This window comes from Hyaena hyaena, unplaced genomic scaffold (genome assembly GCF_003009895.1).
Source record: "Hyaena hyaena isolate Hyena2069 unplaced genomic scaffold, ASM300989v1 scaffold_94, whole genome shotgun sequence".
Lineage (NCBI taxonomy): Eukaryota > Metazoa > Chordata > Mammalia > Carnivora > Hyaenidae > Hyaena > Hyaena hyaena.
The window spans coordinates 2,477,968-2,490,494 of record NW_024080726.1 but is presented as its reverse complement, the minus strand read 5'-3'; the positions used below and the strand labels follow the sequence as shown (position 1 = coordinate 2,490,494).

Genomic DNA, 12,527 nt, shown 5'->3' with positions numbered 1-12,527 from the left:
CTCAAAAATAAACAAACATTAAAAAAAAAATTTGTCCAAAGGGCACCTGGGTGACTCAGTTGGTTAAGCATTCAATGCTTAATTTCAGTTCATGTCATGATCTCACAGTTCATGAGTTCAAGCCCTGTGTCAGGCTTTCTGCTGACAGTGCAGAGCCTGCATAATATTCCCCCTCTCTCTCTTGCTCAAAACAAATAAATAAATAGACAAAACAAAAAGAATTTGTCTAAAAAGCAGTTTTCTGGGACACCTGGTGGGTTCAGTCAGTAGAGCACGCTACCCTTGATCCCAGGATCATGAGTTCAAGCCCCACATTGGGTGTGGAGCCTACTTTAAAAAAAAATAATAAACACACACACACACACACACACATCAGCTTCCAGAATATTCCTTGGGGTCAGGAAATTAAGCCAAATCTCCTGCATCATCAACCTTGATAAACTATACAATAATATTATACAATCATTCACTTGACGAGTGAATGCCTACTACATTCTTCACATGCTGGATGCAAAAGATGTGGAGGTGACCAAAGCAGATGTGGCCTGTGCCCTCCTGGAGTTGACACGACAGCAATGTAGCTGAGGTTGCAGAATCTGAGGGCAACGCTACGGGTACCTCTCTTCCAGCCTCCAAGTTAATTATCCCCCTTCTGCTATCATGTTCTTGTTTCAGCCTGAGCATAATATGATTAGGCTTCAGCTCTGCTCACCTAACATAATCATATATAATTATATTCCTCAAAGATTATACTCCCGTTACCAAAATTAAAATCAGCTTATTACCAAAATGCTATAGCAGCTATCATTAATGGTAGACCACTTTTCCAAATGGCAAATCTTATTTTCACATAATATTTCTCCTTAATTTCATCTCAAAGAGTAATCTTATCCTTAAATTTAAAAAATACGGTGCAGTTCCCCCTGGCTCCCAGAGAATGTCCTAAAAAATAAGTCAGAATGTAGGGCTGCTAGACAGATGGCCAACCATGTTTAGTTATTCCTCACAAGCCACTAAAGCAAGCTCACTACAGAGCTGAAGCTGGACCGACAAGATTCCTCATTCTCTCTCTCTCCACCCCCCACCTCCTTGAACCTCCCTAAGAGAAGGGGGTACTAATCTGACTGGGTCAGAGTCCAAAACACTGATTGGACTTGTTTATTAATTTGAAGATTAAATGCCAATTAAACGTGACACACATATATAACAATTCACTTTCTTACTCTCGCTCTTTTCTCTCAAACATGCTCTAAAAGCTAATGTTTGGGTCTTCTGTAGCAGTAGTAAAATAGTGGGATTTAGGACAAAGGGAGATCCCATGCCTTGGCCTTAAGTTTAAGCAGTATGCTACAACCCAGGACACCAGACAGCTCTACATGGGTATTTTGGCCAAAAACCCAATTAATAATAATACTTTAAATTTCCCACTTGCCATTTTTCTCACAGGCAGGTTAAACACGTGTGGAATGATCAGCCCCAGTTCTGATGTGCAACTCTAAGATCTAGAAAAAATGGCAAAGAAAACCTGCTCCTGTCCCATGAGTTTGGTTTCAATGAACTCACCACCTCAGCTGGCAACGCGGGCCTTGCAGAAGCAAGACAAAAACACACAGGAGTGAAAATCTTGGATTCTTTTTCTCAGGATGTAACACATACATGCAAATAAAATGCCTCAATGAACCTCCCCCATCAAAAAAGACAAAGTGATAAAATGAGTGGGAAGTACAGAACTGAAGAAAGGTACTTAACCGGTAGGAAATCAGAGTGGTCAAACCAAAAAAAATTCTAAGGCAGGTGTCCTAAGCACAGTTTTAACTGAAAGAGATTAAATCTGATGTAAGAACAACAGAAGAAGGTAAAGAATAAATGATACCTTAACAAGAGTAGAAGGTGAATAACATGAGGTTATGGTCATGCCACTCTCCTCTAAGAACCAACAACTATTCTGTAAAGTAAAGCATTGCTTGAAGATAACTAATCGAAGAGGAAAACTTTTTTTTTTTTTTTTTATTGTTAGGAGAGAGAGAGAGACAGCGTGAGCAGGGGAGGGTCAGAGAGAGAGGGAGACACAGACTCGGAAACAGGCTCCAGGCTCTGTGCTGACTGCCAGAGGGGCTCGAACCCACGAACCACAAGATCATGACCCAAGTGAAAGTCAGACGCTTAACCGACTAAGCCACCCAGGGGCCCCAGAGGAAAACATTTTTTAAATCTTCTATATTTCTCTCCTTTAAACCCCTGTAGTAGTTTTAAATAAATCTACAAACTCTTTGATACTCCTCCCTTCAAGAGGTGGAGCTAAACTCCCTCCCTTTGCACATGGGCTGGACTTCGCGACTTGATTTTAACAGAAGAGGATAGAGGTGATGGTGTATGATTTCTGAGACTAGGTCAGAAAAGGAATTAGGATTCCTCCTTGCACGCGTTCTCTCTCTCTCTCTCTCTCTCTCTCTCTCATTGCCCCCTCTGGGGGAAGCCAAATGCAATGTCATTAGGTCACTCAGGTAACCACAGAGAGAGGTCCACATGGCAAGCAAATGAGCCTTCCTGCAGAGGCCTTCCACCCACAGCCAACAGAGTGAGCCATTAGGAAGCAGAGCCTACAGCTCCAGTCGAGCCTTCAGATAACCACAGCCCCAGCTGACATCTTGACTGCAACCTCAAGAGAGACCTAAAGCCAGAACCACCCAGCTAAGCTCCTCCCAAATAAATGACCATAGAAACTGTAAGACAGTAAGTATTTACCATGTTGTCACCAAGCCTTGAGGTAATTTTTTATGCAGCAACACATAATTAATACAATCCCATGCCATTTTGTGTCTCTAAAACACTTATGTTTATCTTCTAACAGTTATGTGTATTTAGATAGCCAGTACAGACAGTAATTTCTACAAGGCTGTTCTATTCATCTTTACATGCCTGCAAAGCTTACCTCAAAAAAGTACACAGTCAAGTACTTGGGATATTTTTTTAATATTTGCTGAAAGATTCTTGCTAGTGCTTACATACTACAGGTGACCAAACATAAAGTGACTAAACCCTGAATAAGAGCAGAACTAGTGAAGTAGGGTAAAAAAGAAAATATTAATTTGACTGATCTGATTTAAAGACAGAATGAGAGATTATAGACACAACAATCTTAACTCCAGAATGGGCACCTAGCTGGCTCTGTCAGTAGAGCATGTGACTCTTGATCAGGGGGCTCATGAGTTCAAGCCCCATGCTGGGTGGGGAGATTACTTAAAAATAAAAAAAATTTTTTAAAAACCTTCCAGAATGGCATATGTATAAGATGGAGAAAGCAGTCATTTTGTACCCCTGGAAGCAGTGGAGTGCAAAGCCTGCTTGAAGAAAAACTTTGCAGTGCTATTAACGGTAACACTCAGAACTTACTTCTTCATTATTAAGGAGAAAAGTACAAGCCACTTGATTAAGAAAGGATTAATTTTACACATGCTTCTCAAATTGTTCTTTACAATATTAGTTCCCAGGGGCGCCTGGGTGGCTCAGTCAGTTGAGCATCCGACTTCAGCTCAGGTCATGATCTCACAGTTCATGGGTTCAAACCCCGCATCGGGCTCTGTGCTGACAGCTAGCTCAGAGCCTGGAGCCTGCTTCAGATTCTGTGTCTTCCTCTCTCTGACTCTCCCCTGCTCACGCTGTCTCTGTCTCTCTCTCTCTCTCTCTCTCTCTCTCTCTCTCTCTCCCTCTCTCAAAAATAAATAAAACATTTTAAAAAATTGTTTTTTTAAAAAGGATATTAGTTCCCATAAGAAGGCCATCTGTATTCTTTGGGGAAAGAATAAACAACAAACAAGTCAAAAAAAAAAAAAAACACCTCTGTAAACTATAGGATATTTCTGAGCCTTTAAGGTGTTAATGTGCATTATAAATTTACTTGACCTCAGAACACTTAAAATATTTGCAGCGAAGCAGTATGCCATGAATACAGTTTGGGAAACAAGGACCTGGGTAGGCAGGAAGATAGACTAGGCAGGTGGGTAGATTCACAGGAAAAATATAACAAGACATATGTAAGAAAATGATCCCATCTAAAAAAGAGATTTTAAATGACTACCATTTATGACTATGTAGTTTCTTAAAGCAACATAAACTGTTGGATAAGCTATCAAAAGCAACAAGAGCCATACCAGATGTCATGGAAAATAAAGATGGGAAAAATATGATCGGATATAACAGTAGAAAAAAATTCCCTTCTATAGGCCATGGCTAGAATACCTCCCGTTCCCTCAGCTCCCACCATGTACTCAATGAGAGCGGGCTTGAACAGGTGGGGCCCCTGGCATCTGGGAGGCTGGTAGGTAGCTTAAGAAGTGGTTTGTCTCCAAACCCTTAACCAACAGTCCTATCAGATCTTCTCCCTTGGGAAACGTTAATTAAATATATAAGGAGTCCTTAGTAGTGGAAGCAGAAGCAGAGACATAAAGACACAAAGAAACCAGAGATAAAACGGGTGAGTGAATGGCAGAGGATTAGGTGGGCCAGCCCTGGCTGTTTAGTGTCTTGTGCAGCAGAATACCTTCCTTCAGTTAAAAAAGTTAAGTTAGTATATTACTATCCAACCTGAACAACGTTATGTGGTGGCCCAACCAGAGAGAGCAGAATCACAGAAACCTAAAGAAGGGAGGGAAAGAGGGCTGATAAGCAGGGGAACACCGGCATTGGGTTTAATAAGGAGCATCCAGTTTAAATTCACCTGAATAATGTTTTCATATACCAAATGTCTTTTAAATCAGTGGCAAGAGCCTTTGCATTTCATTCGGATCAAGTAAAACCGTTGTAAGGTGGATACACCTCCCCAGTGCAACCACACTCTACCTAGGGAGGAAAAGGGTTTCAAGAGCCTCCCCAGGCAGCTGCTCTGAATTCCTACATGCAGACACATGCCCACATTCTCACCTGCTCACACTACCCCTGAACTGTATTCACCCCACATACATCAAGGGCCACCACCAGTCTACCTACCCTGCTACCCAACCCCAGAAGGAACAGGGTCAGGAATCAGACCTCTAGGAGCCTGGTAAACATGCACAGGTGTGAAGGAATGTATACATGCACACTCACGGCACCTGGCTGAGGATGCGTGCGTCCACGTGTGCTAGAATAGGTTTTTGTATGAAGTGCTCTCCCCTGCTGCTCTACGACTATCTAGAGGTGCTGCATGGCCAGGCTTGCTCAAAGGTCCCTTTCAGGTTAGTACAGGCCCACAAGGTAAATACTGTCCCCTTTAGAGTGGTGTCCTTATGCTACTCACAGCTTGCACAACCACACACAGCTCTGGCACTAGGGTATGGCTCAACAAACCCCTCCTGCTGAGGAGGCAACAACCTACCCTGGTCACTAGGGCTCGGAAGGGTCCTTATCCCTAACAGTATTCCAGCCTCCGTGGAGCCCCTCAGAACCTGGGGTTCTTGTTCTTCTGTGAAGCCTGCCCCTCTAGGTGTCCATTTCTGTTCCTCCTTCTCTCATACGTGAAATGACTTGGAAGATTTTCTGTTCCTTACAGCCAAATAAACCTAACCAAAACCCTTACAAATCACATGTATTACTAGTTTTACTTAGAACATGGGGGGCGCCTGGGTGGCTTAGTCGGTTGAGCGTCCGACTTTCGCTTAGGTCATGATCTCGCAGTTCGTGGGTTCGAGCCCCGCGTTGGGCTCTGTGCTGACTGCCAGCTCAGAGCCTGGAGCCTGTTTCAGTCTGTGACTCCCTCTCTCTCTGACCCTCACCTGCTCACGCTGTCTCTCTCTCTCTCTCCTAGAAATAAATAAAAAAATATTTAAAAAAAAAAAAAGAACATGGGCAGTAACTTCAACTTCTCATGCAAAAACCCAAGACAAATAGACTGTGAGGATTCTTCAAATACCAAGTGGGCTATGAATTAGGTCTTATCATTTTGTAACTTAACCATTTAAGGAAATATTTCACAATTAATTATACTGCTTACAGCTGCTGACACACTGGCAAATTTTACCAAGTGAAAACAATTTTACACTAAGGCAAGAGGGTCGCTTTACCAAAAACCTCTTTTTATTAGCAGTCCTATCTGACCCACATATACAGACATGTGGCATATCTTATATTACTTATTATGAATAATGTTACTTGTATATTACAAGTTAATTATGTAAATCACAATTCCAACCAAAACCTCATTCTAGTAAATATATTTAGTATTTGAGCATGACTGAGTTATTTGTGGTCAAATGTTCATTAAGATGGCTTAAGCAATCTTAACCATTTCCTAACACATAAATGCTCATTTTTCCTATTTTAAAAAACACTAGTACTGTCAGACAAGAAACCAAGCACAAGCCAACAGGCACACCAAAATCACACTTAAACAGGACAAGCAAAACTACAAATTTGGAATAATTACCAAGATACTACTAATAATTAACAATCACTTAAATATGATTCAAGAGGAATTCCTAGTTGTTGAAAACCCCTATGATCAGCTAGAGCATGGTGGTATCAGAAAGTGATTATGTAGGGGGCGCTTGGGTGGCTCAGTCGGTTGAGCATCCGACTTTGGCGACTTTGGCTCAGGTCATCATCTCACAGTCCGTGGGTTCGAGCACCTCGTCGGGCTCGGTGCTGACAGCTCAGAGCCTGGAGCCTGCTTCAGATTCTGTGTCTCTCTCTCCCTCTGCCCCTCCCCCGCTCACTCTCTGTCTCTCAAAATGAAATAAGGACATAAAAAAAATTTTAAGTTCTTCAACCAAAAAAAAAAAAAAGTGATTGCGTAAGACAATAGTATAATGTTTCAGGGTGTGTATGTGTGTGTAATGAAGTTCACAGCTATGTTATACTAATGACTCTAAACATCTGAATTTTCTGCTATCTTAACCTTTAAATCAACTGCAAAAGAAGCTGCCAAAAGCAGTTAGTAGGAAAGCACAGCATTCCCAGAAGAATTCAGCATATACAACTTATTTTACTACTTAAATGTTTTTTTGATTACTGGAATATGAGCAAGATGTTAAAGATTCAAAACTAATTTTAAAAGTAATGAGTGGGGGCGCCTGGATGGTTCAGTCAGTTAGGCAAAAGACTTTGGCTCAGGTCATGATCTTACAGTTCTTGAGTTCAAGCCCCGCAAGAGGCTCTGTGCTGACAGCTAACTCAGAGCCTGGAGCCTGCTTTGGATTCTGTGTCTCCCTCTCTCTCTGCCCCTCCCCAGCTTGCGCTCTCTCTCTCTCAAAAATAAATGAACATTAAAAAAAATTTTTTAATAAGAAATAAAAGTAATGAGTACTTACTAAATTCATAATAATATTCAACTTACTCTGGTTTTAGCAGGGCCTAAGTCATATTCTTGTATGTGTGTGTTTAAGGCATCTGGCACATTTCTGTTCAATAGTACATATAATTATTGCAGGACCTGACAGTAATTACTGTGCCACTTTTTTTTTTTTAAATGTTTGGACTGACCACTAAGTCAAAACTGAAAAAGTAGGGGGATGGGCATGGAGGAGGGCACTTTGGGGATGAGCACTGAGTGTGATGTGGAAAATAATTTGACAATAAACTATTTGTAAAAAAAAAAAAAAAAAAAAAAAAAAAAAAAAAAAAAAAAAAAAAAAAGAAATGCAGGTTTGGACTGGAGTTCATTTTTTTTTTTTTTTTGAGAGAGAGAGAGAGAGAGGGAGAGACAGAACATGAGTGGGGGAAGAGCAGAGAGAGAGGGAGACACAGAATACAAAGCAGGCTCCAGGCTCGGAGCTGCCAGCACAGCGCCCGATGCAGGGCTCAAACTCACAAACCATGAGACCACGACTTGAGCTGAAGTCAGGTGCTTACTGACTGAGCCCCCAGGCGCCCCTGGCCTACCTTTCTGTTGTGAATTGGTTCTCAGTTACTCTAGTCACCTTGCAACAAAACACTGGCAGAGAATATAATGGATTGAAATTACCAGACTCTATTCCCACTGAATAAATAATACATTTGAACGTTCACATTTCGCTGTAAAGGATACACAACTTTAGGGGTTACACTCTAAGTTTTGAAAGCAAAGTGGATCCGAAATCACATTCCTTAGAGCAGCCAGTCTGGAACAGAAGATGTTTATTCTGTGCTGTCGCCCTTGCCTCTGCACACCTCTCTCTCCAGCAGTTCACTACGTCAGAACAATTGAGATGGGGCAGGATGTGTGATAATAAAGGTCCTTCCAGGCATTTATCAAACTGATTATCTCTGGAACTACACCTTGGATTAGAAGTCTCTGAGCAGGACTTCGGCCTTCTGTGTCAATCTGTCCTATCAGACTTAATTTTATTTGTTTATATGACCATTGAAAACAACACTACTGCAACGCAACATTACTACATCTGCAAAATTGCTGATTTTTGTGAGTTCCTCTCCCCCACCACCTCACCCCACAACCACATTAAATCCAAGAAGGAAACCCGTGAGTCCAGTGCTAGGATTTTTCTTTTCTATAGAGCAGGTCTTTTTGATTTTTTTTTACTAATGATACTGAAAACTTTTTTTTATGTTTTATTTGTCTTTGAGAGACACACACACACACACACACACACAGGGAGACAGAGCACAAGGTGGGGGGAGGGGCAGAGAGAGAGGGAGATCATGACCTGAGCTGAGGTCAAGAGTCGTATGCCTAACTGAGCCACTCAGGCGTCCCTAAAACGTATTTCTTTCTTTCTTTTCTTAATTTTTTTAAGTGTTTGTTTATTTTTGCAAGTGACTAGAGCATGAGTGGGGGAGGGGCAGAGAGGGAGACCGAATCCAAAGCAGGCTCCAGGCTCTGAATCCAATGCGGGGCTCAAACCCACTGGAGATCATGACCTGAGCTGAAGTCAGGACGTCCAACCAACTGAGCCACCCAGGCGCCCAGATACTGAAAACTTTTTAAAGACTGCTAGTTTATATACAGTTTCCAACACCAAGAACACAAATAAATCCCTTTAATTTTGTTTAATATTCCAAGACAAACTATATTTCTCATCAGAGTATCAATTCCAAAGAGTCCTTGGAAGTCACGATGTGTAAATACTTCTGATAACAGAACAAATTAATGTCAAAACACAGCCAATAACACATAAAAGCCTCAATGCGCCTGTACCCGTCAAAGGGCATCTATATTAGCAGCTCAGGGAAGTGGCATTTGCACGAAGGCACTACAACTGCGTTCAAAAGAAAATCATTAGGCCTCAGCCGTTATTCCCCTCCCCCATCCTCTGTCCAGACCCTTCGAAGCAATTAACCAGTAGAAGGTGCTCTTCTGCACCCATCAACCCTCCATCCTTGGCCCAGGGCTGGGTTTAACCCAGGTGGACTCTGTCAATCCTATTCCTTGTCCAGTATTTGAGGAAGCCTCTACACCACTCCCCTCTCCCCCAAAGGAAAAACCAGATTTTTTTTATAACCCCTATTTACAAAACAAAGCATGACAGCTCAATAGCCAGCATACCTGATTATCAACCATGAGACCACTAACGTGTCAAAACACACACTCTTTACTAAATATTAACCTCAAATACAATTTTTGTCATCTTAAATGCAACAATCCACCACTGCTACCTAGAAAAGACCCTGCTCATATTCACTACAATAAGAGTCAAGTGAACAAATCACTGTCCTCACCAAAGTCAGGGGCAATGAGAAACAGGAAAGCAGACTATAAGACTGGGACGTAGAAAGAGGGATTCTGTCTTTACAATCACAAAAAAGAAAGAGCAGCAAAAACTAGAGCTGCAAAGGAAGGGAGGGAGGTGGAGAAGAGGAGTCTCTGAACATGTTTTTGAGTGTCCTTTAGTTTCTAATATACTCTTCTGCTTCTTACAAGGTTGCAAAAAAAGGCCAGACATGAGATGGGTGAAAGAAGGCTGAAAAAGAAAAGCGCCCACCCTTCACCCATCTTCTCTCCTCTCTCCCAAAAAGAGCTGTGTTTGTCTGTGCAAACCTAGTCCCAAATATGGGAGAGACAGAATGAATGTGTGTATGGAAGAACAATGAGCCCTCAGCCTGGTATTGTGTGTGTGTGTGTGTGTGTGTGTATGTATGTGTGTGTCTGCCTCTTTTCCCTTCGACCTCAACAACAACAGGGAGAGCTGGAAGCCAGCTTTCCATGCAGGCCATCAAAATCCAAACTGGTTTATGATTTATGGGGGAATTAACTCAGCAAGCAAATCCATGGAAGGAAATCGCTACCCAAAGATGATTTTATTATTGTATAGATCCATCCTCTCTCCCCTCCCCCAATACACTGAGACTAAAGAAACCAGTGTACACCAGACAAAAAGGGTCCCTCTTTAAATGGAAAGCAATTAACAAAACTGTTTCTTATCTAAACATAGGATGCTTTAATTCGTGTTGCATGAAAATGTTTGTTTTGTAATTCACCAACTTTCCCTTTTACTAGTTATCTTTCCTGTGTTTGAAAAATTTGCTTTGGGGAAAGCTATTTCAGGATTCATACAAAACTACTCTCTAAATGTCCCTTAAAATAGCAACACATACTGAAACATTTAAAGCACCCAGTTTCTCAAGGACACATTTTGCTTAAATCAATGTTTGAAGTCTGTAATCCAGAAAAAAAATTGTAAGCAAACCTTGGAAAAGAGGCAGAGGAAAATGACAATTCAACAATGAATCATTTTGTTTTCCTTTCAACAACTTCTCAAGCAACCAGTTTCAAAGGAAACCTGCAATACTTCCCCCCTCCCCGCGCTCGCTCGCTCTCTCGCTCGCTCTCTCTCACACACACACTCTATGTAAAACTACCTCTCTTCTTTCCAAAACCTTAAAAAAATAAAAATAGAAGCCACTCTCTTTCACAGAGCAAAACTCAAACATGGTAAGAATCCTCTCCTGCTGCAAGTGATTTGGGGTTTCACAATTCAGTCATCGCACAGAACAGAGAACTGGGGATTTAGAACACAAAGAAGGAATCTCTCTCCAGTGGGAAAATGATACTTTAAGAAAAGTCCTCCCCCAAGACCCCCAAATCCACAAACATTTAAGAAATGTACACTTGGGGTCTCTGACTTCCTTTCCTGCCCCCCCTCCCCCCCCCACTCCCCACCCCCAGTTCAGCCAATAATTCAGTCACATGAAACAGTTTAACCTCAGACAAGTCAAACAAGAGCATGAATAAGCAGCGGAGGGGGAACAGGGGTCGGCAGGCGAGTGGGATAGTGACCCGGCCCGGGCAGGGCCGAAGAAGCCCCCCCCCCGCCCCCCGCCCCCCGCCCCGGGCCGCGCGCGGCTCGCACGCCGGCCTGCCCTTCCCGGCTCCCGGCGGACCGGGGCGTCCACGCCGACCCCCTGCGACCCCCTGCCACCCCACGCCCGTGCCCAGGACGAGGGGCCAGGAGAGAAGGCGGCCGCCACGCGCCGGCAACTTGGACACTTACCTTCCCCGGATGCGCTACACCATCAATGGAGGTGTGTTCGGCCGGCTCCCGGGAAAGTGGGGGACGGGGCGGGAGGCCCGCGGGGCTGGGGGCCGCCGGGCTCGGGCCGAGGAGGGGGCCGTCCGCAGGGACAGGGCCGGGGGCTGCAGGGGCTTCCCTCCCGTGACCTCGGGGGCGGTCTCCACTAGCTCCCTGCTCCTCGCTCGGCCAGTCCTTCAGGAGCGGGAGCCCAGGATCATGTCTGGTTTTGTTTTTCTGAGGGCGAGGGGCTCCCTGAGGATGATGGTGATTTTTTTTTCCTCAACTAGGAGAGAAAATGAGGCAGAGACAATGTGGGAGGCGAGCGAGGGGAGAGCACGGGGGAGGCGGAGGCGGGGGCGAGACCCGAGTCGGGCGAGCGTCGCGGGCGTGCGGGAGGAAGAGGAGGCTGGGAGCGCGGGGGGCGGCTCGCGAGCGTCTGTGGGAGCAGCGGCGCCTCGGCGATGGTGGCCGAGCCGCGGCGGGGCTGCTGCACCGACCCGCCGCCCACTCCGCGCTCGGGCCCGGCCCACCTCGCAGTATCGCGCCTCGCCATTGGCGTGTCCCCGTGTGACGCACACGGAGGCCGGGCCAATGGAAGGCGGAGGGCGGGCGGAGGGGCGGGACTTCTTGCGCTCTCTCTCACTCTCTTTTTTTTTTTTTTTTTTTCCCTTTTCTTTTCTTTTCCTTTTTTTTTTTTTCTTTCCTTTCTAATAAGAAGAGCAGGAGAGAAGGAGGGGAGCGGCCGAGCGGTGCGGTGCCGACGCCGGGCCCCGGGCTCCCGCGCGCGCTGCGGGCGGCGGCCTGGCGCTGGGCTGGGACGCCCCGCCGGGGCGCGTCTTTGTGCGCGGCCGGGGTCGCGGCGCGCTGCGGGCAGGTCCCCGGGGCCGACCGGCCGGAGTCCCGCCGCCCTCGTTATGACCGGGGTCACATTCTGCCTTTCCAGCCACTTCAGACGCGGACTCCTATCCCGGGGCGAGGGTGGCAAGGGGCACACGGAGCGGGTTCCAGCGACCCGCTTAAGGACCCTTTCGAAATTCCGATGAGAAGGAACGTTTTCAAAATAAGCCTGTGGCAGAAGATTAATTAAGAGAGAAAAATGAAATTCTC

At 44.7% G+C, this 12,527-nt stretch overlaps 1 protein-coding gene across 4 annotated transcripts in view; it reads right to left on the bottom strand.

Annotated features, from left to right (window-relative positions):
* Positions 1-11,885, bottom strand: part of RERE (arginine-glutamic acid dipeptide repeats) — a 432,865-nt gene extending 420,980 nt beyond the window's left edge. For all 4 annotated transcript variants that reach the window (XM_039234929.1, XM_039234928.1, XM_039234930.1 and 1 more), the window contains exon 1: positions 11,400-11,885. The gene's annotated coding sequence lies outside the window, so the exon portion shown is untranslated. The remainder of the gene's footprint in view (positions 1-11,399) is intronic.
* Between the last annotated feature and the right edge of the window lie 642 nt (positions 11,886-12,527).